The sequence below is a fragment of the Erithacus rubecula genome, assembly GCF_903797595.1.
Source record: "Erithacus rubecula genome assembly, chromosome: 8".
NCBI classification, from domain to species: domain Eukaryota; kingdom Metazoa; phylum Chordata; class Aves; order Passeriformes; family Muscicapidae; genus Erithacus; species Erithacus rubecula.
Genome location: NC_136659.1, coordinates 2,860,849 through 2,879,773, shown reverse-complemented (window position 1 = coordinate 2,879,773; position 18,925 = coordinate 2,860,849). Strand labels below are relative to the sequence as shown.

The window sequence follows — 18,925 nt, the reverse complement described above, 5'->3', positions numbered from 1 at the left end:
TGGCCCATTAGCAGATAATATGTGCCAGGAGATCAGGGTCACTGTCCCACCCAGCTCAACAGATGGGGACAGAACACACATTGCTGGACACATCAACCCCACACAGCTGCACAGCAGATACCAATACCTGTTCTCAGCTGCACTTCTTTCTCCTCTTCACACCCTCTTTGCTCTGGAGAAACCATCTGAGGCCATGATTCAGCAGCAATATCAACACTACCAGCCCAGCACACTGTGGCTGTGTGCTCTGCTCCCTGCTTTGCCTCAGGCCCTGGTGGCAGCCCTTTGCTCCCTGCACTGCTTTGGATCAGGGCAAACACTGCTCACAGCTGAATTTGCTCAGTCTGGTGTGAGCAGATCCTCATCCCCCAACCAGCAAGGTGTGAAAATCACACCTTCCCCATCCCCTCGTGTCTAATGAATGCTCCCCAGTAGCCTCTGTGGGATGTGAGGAGTTCCATGGTGAATGCTCAGGGTCTGACACTGCCCCAGCTGTGCTGTCCCAGCCAGCTGTGACCCCCTCAAGCTGCCTGTGGGGTGTGGGTGTGCTGGGGATTGTTCCAGCCTCTGCCTGGGAAGAGCCTCTCCTGTTTTTCTCTGTGGAAAAGATGTGCTTTGTTTCCTGAAAGCAAATGTGGTATTTGTAGGCTTTACCCAGGGTTTAGGGGCAGCAGAAACTGAGGATGTTGCCTTTAAGTTTTTCTTGTTTATCAAGATTTCCTGGGTAAACATGCTCAATTTTGCTTCCATCTAAAATATGAGGAAGGATAAATGGTTTCTATTCCTACACCACACCAGTAGATGCTCCTGGCAGTGGGAGCCATGACAGACAGCTCTGTGTGCTGGCAGGTCCTTACACACAGCAGCTTGTGTCACCATGGACCAAGTGGAGGCAGAAATGAGAAATTACACTGGCCTGGGAAGCAGGACATGACTGGCTGCCATGTGTGTGGGGCCTATGGACATGGTGCAAGGGCAGCTGATGAAATTCATGCAAGGGCTTGACAGCTCCTACAAAGCTCTTCAAATGAAGAGATGGAAAAACTGGGTGGGGGAGGTTAGATTGCTTCCTATTCCCCACCTCTGATCATAGTTCTGATAAGGGAGTCACCTAGAACTTCAGTGTGAATCAATAAGCTGTGAGTATCCATCTGATCATGACTTGTTGGGCTTCAGTGGGATTGGACATGAAAATAAAAGTTCCCTGAGAATCACAAAGCCTGAGGCTGAAAGTGCTCTGTCACAGAACAGTGTTTCTATTGTGAGTGCAACCACAAAACAACAAGAAACTCATCTCCTGTTGATGAACTGTGTGGGTGTTCTTGTTTCTAAACACAGATTTCCATATGCAAGAGGTGTGGGCAGCTCCCACTTCATTTATCTTTGATACTGAGCTCATGTGCAGATAACCCAGATTCCAGATATGTTATTTCATGGTGATAACTGAGTGGGATCCCAAAGTACAGACCTCCTTACAGCAGGGTTAAGTGACCCTAAAACTTTGAGGGGGCACATTCTGAACTGATGCAAGCTGAAATGAATGGAATTTTTCCTGACTCTGGCTTTATGTTGATTTAAGCAAGTAACTACAGTCAGAATTTTCGGTGGGCTTTGCAAAACTAAGGGATTTTGTAAAGTCTCCTTTACCACCATGCTTTTCAAACAATTGGGTAAGACATCTGAAAAGTGAAGAGTTTTATCATAAACTATTGTTCTTGGCTGATTCTCATATTCTCCTTCTAGCACGTAGCTCTTGCTTCGTGTTTTCTCCTGTATCTGTGCTATGCAGATGATGTTATTGTGATTAAATGAGAGAATAAAGGGAAAAACTGAGTAGGAGATTGTGCTCAGTACCAGGCAGGTCTTGGTGAGCTTTTTGATCAAGTTACTCCATGGTCCTCCAAGCTGAAGCTTCCAACAATACCCACTCTTGCTGTTATTCCAATGATGAGTAACTCTTAAGGATGGATGTAGGGAGGGAAATAATTTGGAAATCTGCTCAGGAACCTCTCATGTGTTCACTTTGTGGGTTCAGGACACATCAGTGTGTCCCAAACACAGAAAGTTGTGTATTCTCTCCCCTGGCAACTTTCTCTGAAGCAAGAGAAACCTGGGTTAGATCTCTGATTTCATGGAGCCTTTTCCAAAGCTTGGTGGAAAGGCAGAGGGGTACATGGGGAGGAAAGAAGGTTCTGGTATGCTGGACCTGAAGGGGGAGCCCAAAGCTTCAAGGTGCCCAATTTAATGTCACAAAGACTGCTTTTCCCTGAGGGGTTTCCCCATCTGTCAATGAATCTGGAGGCTGCTTCTCTGCCCTCTAACTTCTACCCACTTTTCCATCCCACCTGATTTTATAATAAACCCTTTCCATGTCCAGCCCTGCCTCTGGCAGCTCCCCTGCTTGTGGCACTCCTGGGAAGGGTTAATCCTTATTGTCTTCCTTCTGTTCACAGCAGAAAGGACAGTTTCAAACAGGATAAAATGAAGAACAGGTTGTCACAGTTCAGATGTCCAACTCTCCTTTCTGGGCAGCTCAACTGGGGAGTGGAAAGGGTTACAAGGGCAGCAAGGAAACCTGTGGAGTGGTTCCCTGACACTTCAAAGCCATAACACAGAGGTGAAGTCCTCAAACCCTTCCAAAGGCTCTCAAACCCTTTGGAAGAACAAGACCTGCACCAGCAGTGGATCAGCTTTCCATGTGTTCAGGTGCCAGCCACAAGTTCATGGGCAGGAGAGATTTTCCTCTTTAAGAAGAACAAAATGCAAGAGTGAGGAACTTAAGGCTTTTGAAACTTAAGGCTTTTCCCCTACTTTCAAAACTAAAACTAAGCCAAATGATGCATTTTTTTCCACTGCATTTTTTAATGGATCTCTTTCTCATCATTTCCTGAAGTGATTCCATTTCTCAGGGTCATCCTAAGGTTGCAGATCCTCGTGGTATGGCTCCTCCAGCAGCTTCCCTGTCCCAGTGGGCCTGTAGCTGAAATTTGGGATGGAAGCTAAGAAGCAGTGATAGCAGCCTTGAAGAGCCAGGGGCTAAATTGTTCCCTCACTGCAGAGAGGGGCTGAATGATTTCTTTGTGCTCGGATGACTGATTAACTCTAAACAATTCTTTCCTTTACTGACCCTCTTCTCTCCATTATTCTCCCTTGTTGTCCAAATGAGTCCAAAACAAAGCCTCACACCAGGAACTGCAGCAGGGGTGAAAGCTGAGAGCCTGGGTCTGGCTGTCATGGAAGGAATCAATTGGCCTTTGTACTCTGGAGATAAATAACACAGGGGGGATAAGGCTTTGTGGCTGAAGATTGTAAGTTCACAAACGTTATCTGCTTTGAGAAAAGCAAATATTTGATCAATCACACGGCATGGAAACTTGGGGGGGTATGTACACAGTCCTGAATTTGTGCTGTCATTGTTGGATGCAGTCAGGGCTGTCTCTGGCCTGGGCTGCTGTGTGAAGGGTCAGTCAGCAGGATGTGAACTGCCTTGATAGAGCAGGGTGAGATATTCAGCATTTACAAGGCCAGTAAGCCCAGAATTCCCCAGAGGAGAAGCTCTTAGCTTCCACTTCCTCAGGCATCTCCTGGAGGTAGATAATCAGTGGTAGGTCTGTCAGGGAGGAAGAAAGGGAAGGTGATGGAGTAAATCCTGCTTGCTGCAGCACTTCTATGGGCTGGTGGTCACCCTCAGGACTGCTTGCAGTGGGAGAAACATTTTGAAAGATGCAAGAATTGCCAAGCAAGAGAATTTTCTGGTGCTTTGTTCTGTGTTTTGCTGGCAGAGAGCAAGACAAGGAAGCTCCTTGCAGTTTATTTCTTAAGGCTATTTCTGTGAGTTACTTATTAGAAGGGAAACAGGAAAATTTAGAGGAAGGGAATAAAAGCTCAGCCTAATCACCATTGATTACCAAGTGTCCCAGAGCAAAAGTTGATTTTGCCAGCATCCTTCCTCTTCAAGTCCTCTCCTTTCACCCAGTGTCGGGTGCAGAGGCGAAGCACCCAAGGTTTGACCCACCAACATTCCCCAGCCCAGCCTGGGAGCCTCCAGAGCCCAAAGGCAGTGTCTAAATCTTTGGTCCAATTTAGTCTCTTCTGAAATGGCTACCAGATAAATTTTAGTATGTTCCTTTTCTACTTGACAGCATTTCACATTCCAGAAATTCTTTCAATAGCTTCCTTTTATGAGGTTAGATATGTAAAGACATGGATGGCACTGAAATAATTATCAATGTATTTTCTCCACAAAGCAAGAAATGCCCACTTTTATTGCAACAGATCCCAGAGAGTAGATCACTCGTGGTCTGAAATCAGGATGTTTCCATTCAGAGTGAGTTGTTCCTTGCTTTTGTCAGCAAACCAGCTGAGAACTGGCTTATGCACCAAACCAACAAACCCACACGTGTGGGTGTGAGCCCAGACAGGGTAAAAATAGCCTTTGGTGCCTCTTGGTGTGTGATTTCCCTGCCTTCCTTTAGACCCAAACACCACTGTCCCCAGGAGAGCTGGGTGTACCAGACAGCTCCCATGAAGAATGGCAGGCAAGGCTCTTTCTCCACGTGCAGTAAATCTGATTTCAAAGGTGTTTTCTTGCCAAGGGAGAGCTCTGCCCTGCTAAAAAGCAGTGCCAGATCAAACCCCTCCAGTGTGAGGTCTAAGCCAAAAAAAAAAAAGCTCTTTTTCTTTTAGCTCACTCATCAGATTGATGTGTAATATTCCATGGTGTCTGCTACAGGACACCAAAGAGTTAAGCTGTTGATAAAACCTATCCAGGAAAAATGCAATAAATTCCCTCTTTACCACTGAAATTGGGGATTTATGTGAATTGAACCACCAAAACTGTCACTTGAGCTACTGGTTCATTTGTTTCTATCCTCCCTCCAATATCTTGTGGTGGTGAATAAAAGATTTAGGGACCCAGACCTGCCCTGGGACCAGGAGAGATTTGAAGAATAGTTTATTATTGTGAGGATGAGGAGGCTCAGAGTGCCCAGGGAAGCTGTGGCTGCCCCTGGATCCCTGGAAATGTCCAAGGGATGGGACTTGGAGTACCCTGGGATAATGGAAAGTGTCCCTGCCATGGCAGGGGTGGAATAGGATGGGCTTTAAGGTCCTTCCAACCCCAGCCCATCTGTGATTCTGTGATCCAGGCAAGCAGTGCCACCATCCATGTGGATGAGAACTGGGGCTGCTGCTTGGTTTTGGTTTTTTATTTTTGTTTTGTTTGGTTCTTTGTTTTGGGGGTTTTTGTTTGTTTTTTTTTGGGGGGGGGGGGGGGTTAAAATTCAAATAAACGTCATAATCCTGTTCTTTGAGCAGTTGAAGGACATGGGAGCCTCTTTTTCCCAGATACTTTTTCTGGGAATCTGTTCTCCCTCCCCAGAGCGCAGGATAAACAAACCAGAAATTTTGGGTTCTCAAATCAAGATAAATAACTATTGTTCTGCCCTCCCCCCTGCCTCCTTCCCTTCCCAGCCTCTCCCCAGCTGCCTTCCCTCCATGAGAGCATCCCTTGGGAACTCCTGTGTCCCAGATGAGGACAGAGACTCCTCTGTCCCTGTGCAGTGCTCAGAGACCACATCTCCTGCTGAGGCACAAGGACAGCACTCTTTATGTCTTTCTCTCTGTGTCCACAGCTCCAGAAACCAGCCCCAAATCAGAAAAATGTTGGTTTGTGGCTTCCAGGGCCTCTGCAGCCCATGAGTAACCAATGTCTGAGGTGGGCTGCAGGCTGGGTTAGGTATGGGGAATAAAGAATGACGAATTTCTCTGTTTTATTCTTAAATAGGACCCCATGAGCTTACCCTGCAAAAGCTTTGTCTTTTCAGGGTTTCCCATCAGGAGTGATTTGAGATAGTCCCTGCTATAAGAGATCTTTTCCCAGCCTCAGGGACTTGGACAGAATTTGTGTCCATCAGCTGTTGTGACCTGTGGTTAAAATGGGAGGAGCAGGAAATGAGGGTATCAGGTGTGGCAGGGGGTGGAAATCTCTTTGCCAAAAGAAAATAATACCCCAAACCACTGGACTTTGTCTATTAGGAGAGAAAGAAGAGGTGGCAGGGTGCTCAGAGTCCTAGGAAATGCTATTATGGCATAATGGGGTGGTCACCAGACAAAAAAAAAAAGAAAATTCAGTAGAGCCCTTAGCTGACTGTAATCATTGATCCCCTTTCCACATGGGGACTCCTTCCATGACAAGAACCAGATTGGTGAGTGAGGGTTGCACTGGTGTTGTTAATTAAAAAACAAACAAACAAACATGAGGGGCTGAGACTTAGGCCCTACCAGGTGGAAATCAACTAATAAATTAATCCTATTATTAAGAATCCAGGGAGGAAGACTCCACAGGTAAGTCTGGAGAGCAAGCATAAGAAAGCATGAAATTATTGCTTAATATATAACCAAAGTCCTCCTTGATACAGCTTAAGCCTCTCTCTTAGTACTTCTGCTATCCACAACCTCTGGGAAAGGATGAATCTATCCCTCTGTCCTGAGTGAATCTGAAGGTCATGATCATCCATCTTCTAGACTAAACAATCCTCATTCTTTCACTCTTTCCACATAAATAGTGTCTTCTTACTCTCCTCACTGATGCCTGTTGGACTCTCTCCAGTTCATTCCCATCCTGGTTCCTGGGAGCAGTCACCACATTCCCAGTTTCCCCTTTGATGTGAAATGACAGCCTGTGGTGTGGAGCTGCAGGGTAAAAGTCAAGGGCTGGGGTTATTGGGGATGGAAATTTGCCTCTTGGGAAATGAAAATATCAGGCAGGACACACCAGCTGCTCACACATCACTCCTGCACTGACCAGGCTGGGGACGCTGGTGGCTGATTTGGGGAGCAGAGTTCCCAGGAGGGAGGGGATGCCTGAGTGCCAGCCCAGGAGAAGCTGTCCCATAGCAAGACAGACTGATCAGATCCTGTGTGTGCTGATATTTCTCTCATTTCTGCTTCCCAACACGTGTATTCTTTTAAGATCAGAGCTGCTTTGCAGCTGGACCCTGAGGACATGACTAATAAAATCCTTTTTGCCCAGCTCCTTGTCCTTAAGGCAAGTTCCTTCTTCCTCCCCCCACCTCATCTGTCCATTTTTGCCTATGTGTTAAAGAGAGACTGGTTTGATAGTTCACTGTGAGGTTCATGGCTCTGAGTCCTGGATCACACAGACATCTGCACATGAGCTTAATTGCTACACTTGCAAATAGAGACCAGACTCTGGTGCATGAGAAAACAGCAGGATACAGAGGTGTTGTGGAGTGCCAGGCACTGAGATATTTGCTTGGTGCTGATCTGCATCTGGATTTGCTGTGCCTGGAGCTGGGAGTGGTGCAAAACTGGCCAGTTGTCCCACTGCCCTTGCTCTGGGAGCATCCATCCTATGGGGCAGCTCTGTGGCACCACCTCTTGCAGAATTAGGCTTTATCCCAGTTTAACCAGTGCCTTTTCCCACTGCAGCATCCTCCAGGTGCAGACAAAGCCCAGCTCTTGTGCCCTGTTTATAACTCACCCTCCTTGTCAAGGAAAAGTGCTGATAGGACATGTTTGCTCTCTGTGGCTATCCCTACCTGGCTGCTATGCAAAGCCCTCAGACCAAACAGAGCAGAAATGGGCTGTGTTTGGGACTGCTGGAATCAAATCAGGATGGCCAAATGTGTGAGGAGCCAAATGCTTTGCATAGTTGTGCTGTCAGCAAACACAGGCAGCCAGAGCAGGGAGGCAGGCACTGGCACAGCTTCTTTCTTTGCTCCTGTTTGCCTTTGCATTTGTTATCTTGGACATAAAGAGCTCTGCAAGCCAGGGATTTGGGCAGTTAACCTCAAATAAACCCCAAAAGACCTACTTCAGTGAAGTGTAGCAGAGTGTGTTGGACCTAATGGAGCTGGGCTTGCTCTCACCCAGGGTGATTTGGAGTCTCAAGGTTTACTGTTTCCTGGAAGTTAATGGCATTTGGGGCCTTTTTTTTGCTTTGTGTGCAACTTTGATTAGTGCTTTTTCACCTTGGCTTTGTGTCTGGCTCCTCTGCACAAATGAGTGTGTGCACATGTGAGGATGAACAAGCAGCAGTGAAAGGATGCACCACTTCAAAAACAGATATTTGGACAGACAGCAAATATTTGACACTAAGCAAGGAAATCAGGTGTGCTGTTTCACAGAGAGGGTCCCTGCAAAATGAGATTTGACTCCCCAGCAGATTATTTCATGGCTTCACCCAGCCCCTACTTAAAAACCCTGTTTAGGATCAAAGTAGCCTGCAGGCAGCTGGTTTTGCTTCTTTAAACAAAACCCAGCCATGCTTTATAAGGTCATGAAGCTCCCAGAGAGTGGCTTGGGGAATACAGCTGCAGATGGATGGTGATGGGATGAAATGGAAATGGGATGAAATGGAAATGTTTGGAGAGACACCAGCAGCTGCCACTCTTCACAGGTGGAGCTGGTGCAGGAACTCTGCTTCCACTGGTGGGGAAAGGGAGCACACAGCAATTAGAAGTGCTGGTCTCAGCTCCTGGCAGGCAGGATCTTTTTTGGATCCTTTCCAGCTCCAAAGTCGATTTCTTGAGGACTTGTGGGTGTTCAGGTGCTGGCTGGAGAATAAGCTTTGTCATGGACTGTTGGGAAGGGGGACAGGAATTGAGGTTAAATATAGGCTCTGACCAAGCAGGAATTATCCAAATGGGTCTGTTCTGCTGCTCTGTGTAATCACCAGCAATTGAGAGATCATTTAAATAAAAAACAGATCCAGCCCTTTGGAGGGTCTGAAAGATAAAAGCCTGGCTGCATCTGCTGCATCTCCTAAAAGCATCAAGCTGTTCAATACAGCTTCCAGGACTTTGTGATGTGACCTGACTGAGAGCAGCAAACCAGAAAGTGGCTTCTGGAAAAAGACTGGTCCCATCTCCTGTTGGAAAAGCGTGGCCAGAGGCAGGCAGGGGCAGAGAGAATTAAACCCCTTCTGAAAACCCTCTTCTTAATAGGATCAGACCCAAGCCACAGTTAGGAAATTCAGGAGGCTATATCCCCTTCTCTCATTGTCCCTGTTGTCAAGCAGGATTTCTTACTCTTTAATTCCTTTATAAAGATGAAGCAGCACTGTGTGTTTACAGCTCTCCTGGTGACTTCAGTAAGCCTGACTGACATCTCTGTAGGAACACAGTGGAACCTGTTCTAGTCTCAGGTCTGCACTCTTCAAACACACACAGTCTATGCTGAGCCCCTGCTGGCTTTCTGCTGCCCTTGGTTTGTGATTGTGCACAGAGAAGGGAGGGGTGCTGATGGCTGGGGAAGTCTGAGAGCTCTGATTTAACCCAGAGTGATTTCTCCTCCCCTCCCTGCTGAGGAGAGGGCAGGATGTTTATGTGCTGCTCAGCCAAAGGTATCCAAATCCTGAAAATCTTACTCAGTTTTGCCTGGTACTTGGAATTTCTCGTTGGCATGTCCGGTATCAGCGGATCCAACTGAGACCTGAGGTCCCTAAACAAACCCTGCCTTCAAAGCCCTACTTGCAACATCCTCCCCGAGGTTTCTGGTTTGGCATCACCCCGCTCAGAGTTTCTTTGAAACACTCCCTTGTTCGCCGGGGAACAGGATGCATCGCTCGGATGGGTGTTCACACCCCTGGAGCCGCCCAGGGGCCACGCAACCGGGGGGGGTTATGAGAGGAAAACCTTGGGAAATGGGAGAAGTGGCCCTGAGGAGCCAGATGGGGTGTTTATCTCCCCGGGCAGGCAGCTGCACCGTGTCACCTCCGGCACACAAATCCCTGCCCAGCCCCGTTCACCCAATCCCACATTTTGGCTCTGTTTGTGCCGGGAGCCCTGCCCGGGTCAGGCTAGGACTCGGCGCAGGCGAGCTGACTTATCGGAGAGGCTGTGGGAGCACAGGGAGCTCCTTCATGGATCCCTGTGTCCCTGCGTCCCTCCATCCATCCCTGCATCCCTCCGTCCCTGCTTCCCTGCATCCATCTCTGCATCCCTCCGTCCATCTCTGCATCCCTCCGTCCCTGCATCCCTCCATCCATCCCTGCATCCCTCCGTCCATCTCTGCATCCCTTCGTCCATCCCTGCATCCCTCCATCCATCCCTGCATCCATCCCTGCATCCCTGCATCAATCTCTGCATCCCTCCGTCCCTGCATCCCTCCCTCCATCCCTTCATCCCTCCGTCCCTGCATCCCTCCCTCCATCCCTGCATCCCTCCCTCCATCCCTTCATCCCTCCGTCCCTGCATCCCTCCTTCCATCCCTCCATCCATGCATCCCTCCATCCCTGCATCCCTGCATCCATCTTTACATCCCTGCAGTCATCCCTTCATCCATCCCTGTGTTCCTGCATCCCTCCTTCCATCCCTGCATCCATTCCTGCATCCCTGAGTGCCTGCATCCCTGCATGCATCCCTGCATCCATCCCTCCATCCCTGCATCCCTGCCTGGGTTGGGACTCGGTTGTGCAGAGTTCAGCAGCAGCAAGCACCGGTGGCAGGACAGAAATCCCCTGTGCCCTTCTGGAGGAAGGGAGGAAGGAGCAAGGGAATGGTGCAGGGAGGTTCCTGCCCCCATCAGCTCTGCAGGCTGAGCAGCTGAATTTTCAGAGCCTGAACGCCATCCCCCAGGCACCCGGGGCTGCCCCTGCCCTGGGGGCTCTGACTGTGTAAATCGGGTGGTGGGTGCTGAGTTCTGATGAATCGAGTCACCACCTGCCCCCTGTGTTACCTGGATTAGCCATTTACAGCCAGTTGCTCTTTTATGGATTCAGTGTCTGGTTTTCTGACATAATTCTTCCTCTCCCTGTCTCAGACTCTGTTGAGTCTGGCCCCTCGCTCTCTGTAATTGAAATATAAGCACTGCTGTGCCTCAGACAGACCTGGGATTTCTTTCTGTTTCCTCCTTTTTTTTTTTTCTTTTTTCCTAATTCCTTTCATGGTGGCCCATGAGATTATGGCTGTAACTTTAAATACCTTCCACCACCACCAGCTGAAATGAGGTTGGGGAACAGGGAGAATTAAAATACGCTTCAAAGGACTACACAGGAGGAATACAAATAGTAAGAGATAGCTTGAATTTAATCTTTTATAAGCTATTTCATAGAGAATAAAATCATCTCAGTGCCTCTGGTAGGGGTAGAAGGAGACAGCTGCCTGCTACCCCATCCTCTTCCCAGATTCCTTTAAGGAGAGGTTTTTGTGCTCCACAGTGGGCAAATGCAGGGTCACACTTTTTTTCAGCTTTCCCATCAAACTGTGTTGCCTAAATGCCCACCTCTGCCTGGAAAAGCATCCTTCATTCCTCTCAGTGCAGGCTTGTGGTCATAAAAGAGACTAAAACTAAATAAAATCCTCAGCTGGAGTGGTTGTTCTGGTTTTACCTACTGGTGGTGCCCAGCTAAGCGAGGTGCTGACCTGCAAGCTCAAAGCACTTGCAGCCCATGAAAACATCACATCTGCCTCATCCTGGGGTGGAAAATCTTCCCAAAACAAGGCTGTAACAAGTGCTGGAAATTCAAACTGAAAAGTTAATAGCAAGCTAAAATAGCAAAATGTGTGTTTGGCTCCACCCTTTGTTTACTGAAGAGAGTCAGAGTGGATACCCTTGGCTCCTTGCTGTCATTTATCACTTATCAATCCCAGAAACAGGTCACTGGCCCTGGCTCAGGATGGAGTCACTTCTGCATCTTCAAAAGGCACAAATCATTCTAAGCCAGCCAGAAGAACAGGCCCCAGGACACCTGGGCTGGGCAGAGCTGTGGTGATTTATGTGAGGAGCTCCAGGGCACAGACCCTCTGCTCGTGCATCAGTGGCAGAGTTGATGTCACCAGGAGAGCTTCCCCAAGCCACTGAGGGCTGTGTCCTGAGCAACTGCTGGAGCCCAGAAACCTGGGATTTTGAGCTTTCTGTGCTTTCTGACACTGACCCCCTGGAGAACTACTTTTGACCTCAGGCCTTGGAGAAGAATTCCAAATTTGAGTGATGGAGTTAAAGCCATGGGTGTGTAGTTAAATAGGAGTGTGTGATTTCTCATGGTGAAGGGGTTTAAATTTGGGGTTTTTATAATATAGTGATAGGTATGGGATGAGATGGAGAATTTTAGGTGGTATCTCTTTCAGTGCTCTTCCTTCCTCTCCATGGTTTCAGGCAGTAGTTCCTGGTTGGACAGTCAGTGCTGCACTGAGGGTCACAGCAGTTTGGTTATTGGGTCAAAAGTTGGTTATTGGGTCAAAAGTATCAATAATACAGGTGTTAATTCTCTATTGGACTGTTCAGCTTTAACAGACCTTGTAGCAGCTGGGCTCATCTCCATTTTGCTCACTTCTAGCTGGTGGCTGGAAGTGTTGCTGAACTCTCTGTACTTTAGATAAGATTTGATAAACAACCAAACCTGAACATGAGAAAATTCAACTCCTTCATGTTTTTAATCCTGGCTCTGAGTGAGGACAGAATAAACTTCAGACAAACCACTAATTGAGTGGTACAGACACCACCTCTGTTACAAGCAATACCCATTCTCCCTGCAGCACAGGAAGGAGCTGCATGGGATGGACCCTGGGAGTTCTGGCAGATGGAGTTTTGGGAATCCTTACCCCAGAAACATCCCAAGGGTGCATTGCCATGAGTGATGGTGCTCTGCTGGCCTGGGGCATGTGGGCTCACATCCTGCTGAACCAGGAAGGTTTTGGACAAAGGAATCCAAGTGAGAAATGGGGTTTGGTGCACTTAAAGCAAGATAAGCTGCCTCAGTTGGGTGTGTTTACAGCTTAGTCCCATCACCCACGCTGACCTCTTCCTTACCCACAATTATCCTCCCTGCAGGTAAAACCCCTTTTGTGCAAGGCTGTAACATTAAACTGGTTAATTAAGGGCTTTTTGTGTGTTTGGAGGCATTGCCCTGCAGTGCTGGTTTCCCAAGTTTTAGCTTAGCAAGGGAAAACCCAATGTCAAAATGCTCAGGACTTCAGGATCATGGCCATCCTTGTTCATCTTCATTTCCCCCCTACCTTTTTATCCAATGCTAGTTCACCAAATTCAACTAGTCTCCAATCTAAAAGAAATTGAAAAAACTGAGAATAGCATCTCCTAAAGGAGCTGCAAACACAGGAATGAAAAGCTGGGTGGAGTGGGCCACTCACCTCTTCTGGATGATCCTTTTCCAGCGTTGAGAAATGTGTTTATTTTTATCTAGAAACTGCACAGTGAGTACCAATCCCCCCAGATTCAAGCCCTGAGCTCCCTCCCCAGAAGCCAGAGGCTGCATTTGGATGAATCATTAAAAAAGGGAAGAGTTTTGCTGTCTCCAGCAAGTTCTCCTGTGCAGGGAGGTGGGTGGGAGAAGTCACAGGCTGGTGATTACGTCTGTGCCACAAATTTCACAGCAGAGCTTTAGGTTTGCTGTCTGTCACCTCACATAGTTCCATGGTTACATATTTTCCTAAATATAGGAACAGCCTGGAGATCCTGCTCCCACTCACCACCACCATCAGCTTTTAAACAGATTTACAATATTGCAACCTAGGAAATGGGGAGGTGGGGTAAAAAAAGAGTGTAAAGACAAACATAACATGAAAAAAATAAGAAGAAGAATTCCAAAGAATAATAATCAATAAGAATAATTATGAAGAGTAATAAAGGCAGGCACTCCAAGGAAGGTCCTTCTCATCTGCAAAGCAGAATTGTAGCCTAAGTCACTTTGCCCATCCTGTAATTCCCCTCTTGACTGGGGAGAAGACAAAAAAAACTGCAAACTACCAGATTACCCAAACTTGGGTGATTCTTGCACCTAGTCCAAGGAGGTAGGAAGGAGAACTGAAAATATTTGTGCAGTTGGGCAAGCTGGAGGCAAACAGCACTGTAAGAATGTGTGTGATTAGATCAGGAGCAGTTGCTGTGTGAGCTCTCTCCCTGTTAGCACATCTGCCAGTTCATAAATGTCCATGGAAGCAAAAGGCTGCATCTGCCTTTAATTGGGACAGAGAAACTGCAGGCAAGCCAAATTCCTAAGCATGCCTGCACATGTCTGTGCAGAGCTATAGTCTCTCTTGGTGATCTCATTTAAACATAGTCAAAATGATTAAAAGATGCCCTTCCCTTTTGTTTTGAAATGTAATTTTCCCTCGAAAAATAATTGGGATGTTCCTGACAGCTGTGCAGCACACTGTGTTAGTGCATCCCCAAGCAGATCACAAAAAGAATTAATTAATGGGCAGGGTTAGGATTTAAAACTAAACTAGCTGGTATTCTGTCTGGAAATTATGATTTATTAGAGTTGAAACTATTTGGGGGAATAGGTATTCCCCTGAATTTAGAAATAATCTAACAGGTTCAGCACTGCTGTGGTCTAAATTTGAAACTTTATTTTCTGGATAGAAACAATGCTTGATTTGGCATATATTAAAAAGCTGGAGAGCATTATTTAAAAAAAAAAAAAAAAAAAAAAAAAAGTAAAAATTGAAACAAAACATCTTGAAAGTATTATAGCAGAGTCTTTTGGATAATAGCATTGTGAACATTTTAGAGATACAAAGCTTTACTTGAAGACAGATGCAGAAATATCAAGACCTTGCATTTTGCCCCCATTTCTAGGAGGCACAGCCTGCCCATGCTGCTTTTGGAGGGGCAGAGGCACATGGGGCATGTCTGGGAATGGCAGCTGAGTTTCCAATCCCAGGCCAGCTCCCAGTCACTGGGATAACCCCTCAGGCCATGCCCCAGGCTGGCTGAATTGCCCCAGGCTCCCATCACTGCTCCCTGCAGCTCCCTCACCTAAGGAGCAATGGGAAAATGCACATTTGAAGCAGCCCATGGTCATTTGAGTATCAAAGCAGTGTTTCACATGGAGGTACTAATCCACCCCAAACCTGCCCTCCAGATGGGTCTCACAGATCTTCCATTTCTCTTAATTCAAACAAAAAAGGGATTTATTCTCTTTGTACCAAGCAGCACTGCTTTGGAGAGATGAAACACTGTGTATGCCAACAATGTTCTCCATACAAGCTGCTCGTGCTGTTTTCAAAAGGGGAGAGAAGATGATTTCAAGCAAGGAGAAGGTTGGCTGAGAGAACTTCCTGAGGTTTCTCCAACTTGAATTTTCCTTGTGATCCCTTGGCTGTGAGAAATGGTTTGGGCTTTAATTTCATTCTTTAGGGAAGTACAGGTAGATCTTCTCATCACTTGTAAAAAGCCTTCTCAGGAACCATATTTTATTTTCTTGACTTTGGTGCAGAAGAAGAGTAGATGGGCAGCTGGCAGGAGGTTTGTTTATGACTCCAGTGGTGTCTGGACTTGCTCTGGTGTTTGTGTCTCCAAAGTCTGACTCAAGCCCAGCTCAAGCCAGTGGAAAGAATCCCAGCAGTTTAACAGATATAAAGCTGCCACTCTGGGCAGGATAAACTTTTGGTAACACATCCTTTCATAAATCTCTCTTCTTTCTGACGTGCTGCTGACTCTCCTTGGGCAGGGGTTTTGCTGGTGGTGCTTGGGGCATGCACAAGCACATTTCATCCTGCTGCTGCTGCTGCCCAGATGATGCTGCACAGATTCTGGCACCAGTGCTGTGCCCTCTTCACACAGCAGATAAATGCTCTGCCCTGCCCCTGGGCACTCTGTGCCTCCACTTGCTGCCCTCTTGCCTTTGCTTTGGCATCACAGAATGCTTTGGGTTGGAAGGGCCTCCAAGCCCACCTCATTCCATGGGCAGGGACAGCTCCTGCTAGCCCAGGTTGCTCCAAGCCCCACCCAGCCACGTGGCTCTGTATCCATATCTATATCTATATCTATATCTATATCTATATCTATATCTATATCTATATCTATATCTATATCTATATCTATATCTATATCTATATCTCCATATGCATATCTATATCCATATCTATATCTTTATCTATATCTATATACCTATATCTATATCTATATCCATATCCATATCCATATCTATATCCATATCTATATCTATATCCATACCCATATCTATATCCATATCCATATCTATACCTATATCTATATCCATATCCATATCTATATCCATATCTATATCTATATCTCTATATCATATCTATATCCATATCCATATCCATACCTATATCTATATCTATATCTATATCTATATCTATATCTACATCCATATTGATATCTATATCGATATCTATATCTATATCTATATCCATATCCATATCCATATCTATATCTATCTATATCTATCTATATCCATATCCATATCCATATCCATATCCATATCCATATCCATATCCATATCCATATCCATATCCATATCTATATCTATATCTATATCTATCTCTATCTCTATCTCTATATCTATATCTATATCTATATCTATATCTATATCTATATCTATATCTATATCTATCTTTGGTTGCCTAAATCTCTTTATTCCAGCACTGCTGAAATCCTATGAAGGGCACCCACAGCCTCCATGGTGCCTTTCTTTCCTAATCCAAGCCCAACAAAACATTCATTTAAATTTATTATCACGCTGAAAAAAATGCTGTTGTCCCTAAAAGGACAAGGTTTACAGAGAGAGGGGCACATTTCATCAGACCAAACAAGACAGGCAAAATAGCCAAGCTTTTTGCTCTGTCAGTCTTTCCTTAGGGCCTTTACTAAGAGATTTCTTCCCCATGGATGTGTCCCCAAGGTCTGTGATTTGTAAGGCAAAAAAAAAAAATTGGTTTTGATAATCCATAACTTGCTTAACAAGAAGTCCCCACATAAAAATGGTTGATTGTGTTCAAAGGAGTGTTTCTGGAGAGCTACTCTGTGGCCAGTCACTCCACATTTCTGATCCTCATTAGACCAGAAAAGTACATGCTTTCCCTCCAGGAAGAGTGTGTAAGTGTTGGAATTTCTAACGTTACAAATGATTGAAACTGAGCAGTTTGAAATGGTAATTTTTCCTACAGCTGAAATTTAAAAGATGGCAGTTTTCTTTCCCGTGTCCATTCTCATTATTTATCAGAACCCAGGCTGTGATTTACATCCCTAACAAGTAAAATGGAAAAGCCAGACTCCTTCCAGGCCACTGCATCCCATCTCCTCTGCCTGCTGCTGCTCCAGCCTTTACCAAACACCTGCACTGCCCCCTTCTGCCTGTCTGGCATCTCACAGCTGAATTCCCGCAGCTTTGGGCTTTTTTTTGCTCATCCTACTGAATTCAGGATGTACCCTGCAGTCCCAGGAAAACTTGGAATATAAAGAAGAAACAAAATGGGCTGTGAATTGATTTTTTTTTTTCCTAGCTGGTCTCTATTAATTGCACTATGCTTATTTCCTAGCTTTAATTTAGAGGAAGGGAACTCTCCAGTGCTGCTCCTCATGACCCAAAAAATATTAAAATATTTTGCCCAGAGAATTTGTGGCTGCCCCATCCCTGCAAGTGTCCCAGGCCAGGCTGGACAGGGTTTGGAATAACCTGGGATAGTGGAAGGTGTCCCTGCCCATGGCAGGGGGTGGAACATCTTTAAGGTCTCTCCTAAACCAAACCATCCTGTGGTTCTAGGAAAAGAAACCCAAGTGAAGCATGACCATGGTTTATAAATGGTTACAAGTCCCTTCTTTCTATCTATCTATATTTTCTGATGAAATATTACCTAAATGCAAAGTCAAGTTGAAGGGGGGGAAAATATCTAAAAGCCAAGTGAACCCAGATGTACTTTAAACCCTCTCACATCATGCATTTTACAGAATTCTTGGTATTTTTTCCTTTCCTGATTGAAGGAAGGGATATCAAAATCACCCTCTACTTAGAAAAATAAATGTTCTTAGTGCACATGCTAATCCCTGCAGTAGCCAGCCTCAGGCCAAGTGGCACCTCCAGGCAGGAGCAGAGGTCCTGGCCCCAGCCCTGCAAGAGAGATGGGCTGGGCACTGTCTCCAGAGTCATTATGGGATGTCTAAACCCCAGCCTTTAACAGAGAGCCAGTTCCTGCAGGCTCGGGAGGCTCCATGCATGCAAGAAAAGGTTGGGAATGTTTCCCCTGCATTGTAAACAGGATTTTCCCCATGCTGAGGGAACAGTGGCACCTGGTGTTGGCTGGGCTGTGCTACAGCCACTGCTTCCCAGGGGCTGCTGCAACATTCCTGGACAGGGGCAGGGTGCAGAATCACAGAATTACCAGGTTGGAAGGTCATCCAAGACCAAGATCACCTCACTAGACTATGGCACTGAGTGCCACATCCAGTGTTTCTTTAAACACACCTAGGGATGGTGACTCCAACACCTCCCCAGGCAAAGTGTTTCAAAACTTTATTATTCTTTCTGTGAAAAACTTTTTCCTAATATCCAACCTATATTTCCCTTGTTGCAGCTTGTGTCCTCTGGTTGTGCCAGTGCTGCCTGGAGAAGAGCTTGACCCCACTGAGCACAGCCACCTTTCAGGGAGCTGTACAGTGACACTCCTGAGTCTCCTTTTCCCCAGGCTGAACAGCCCCAGCTCCCCCAGCTGTTCCTCACAGGGTTTGTGTCCCAGCCCCTCACCAGCCCTGCTCCTCCTCTGGATGTGCTCAATGTCCCCATGTTCTCCCTGAACTGAGGGACAGAGCTGGGCACAGCACTCGAGGTGCAGCCTCACCTGTGCCAGGTACAGCAGAACCATGACCTGGGGTTTGGCTCCTCAGTGGCACCTGGGACATGCAGGATGCCCCAGTTGTGTCCCTAAATATCAAGTGGGGGGTTCAAGCCCATCTGAATGGCAGCTGGAGGCCTGGGTGGTGCAGCAAATCCCAAATTCCTTCTAGTGAAGAAAATTGCTCTGTCAGGACAGGAATTCCACGAGTTGTGCATCTCCCTCGTACCTTCCACAGAATTTAGAAAAGGCAAATTACTCCCTGCATGCTGCTAATTGAAATACAGTTCATTGGTCTCCTATCCTGAGTGTATGAAAGGACATTTCCTATGGAGCTGAGCAGTGACCAACTTGAGTTTGGATCT

General features: G+C 46.4%; 1 protein-coding gene across 1 annotated transcript in view; it reads right to left on the bottom strand.

Moving 5' to 3' along the window:
* LRRFIP1 (LRR binding FLII interacting protein 1) overlaps nt 1-18,925 on the bottom strand; it is a 278,630-nt gene that overhangs the window by 44,446 nt on the left and 215,259 nt on the right. The gene's annotated exons all lie outside the window — the stretch shown is intronic.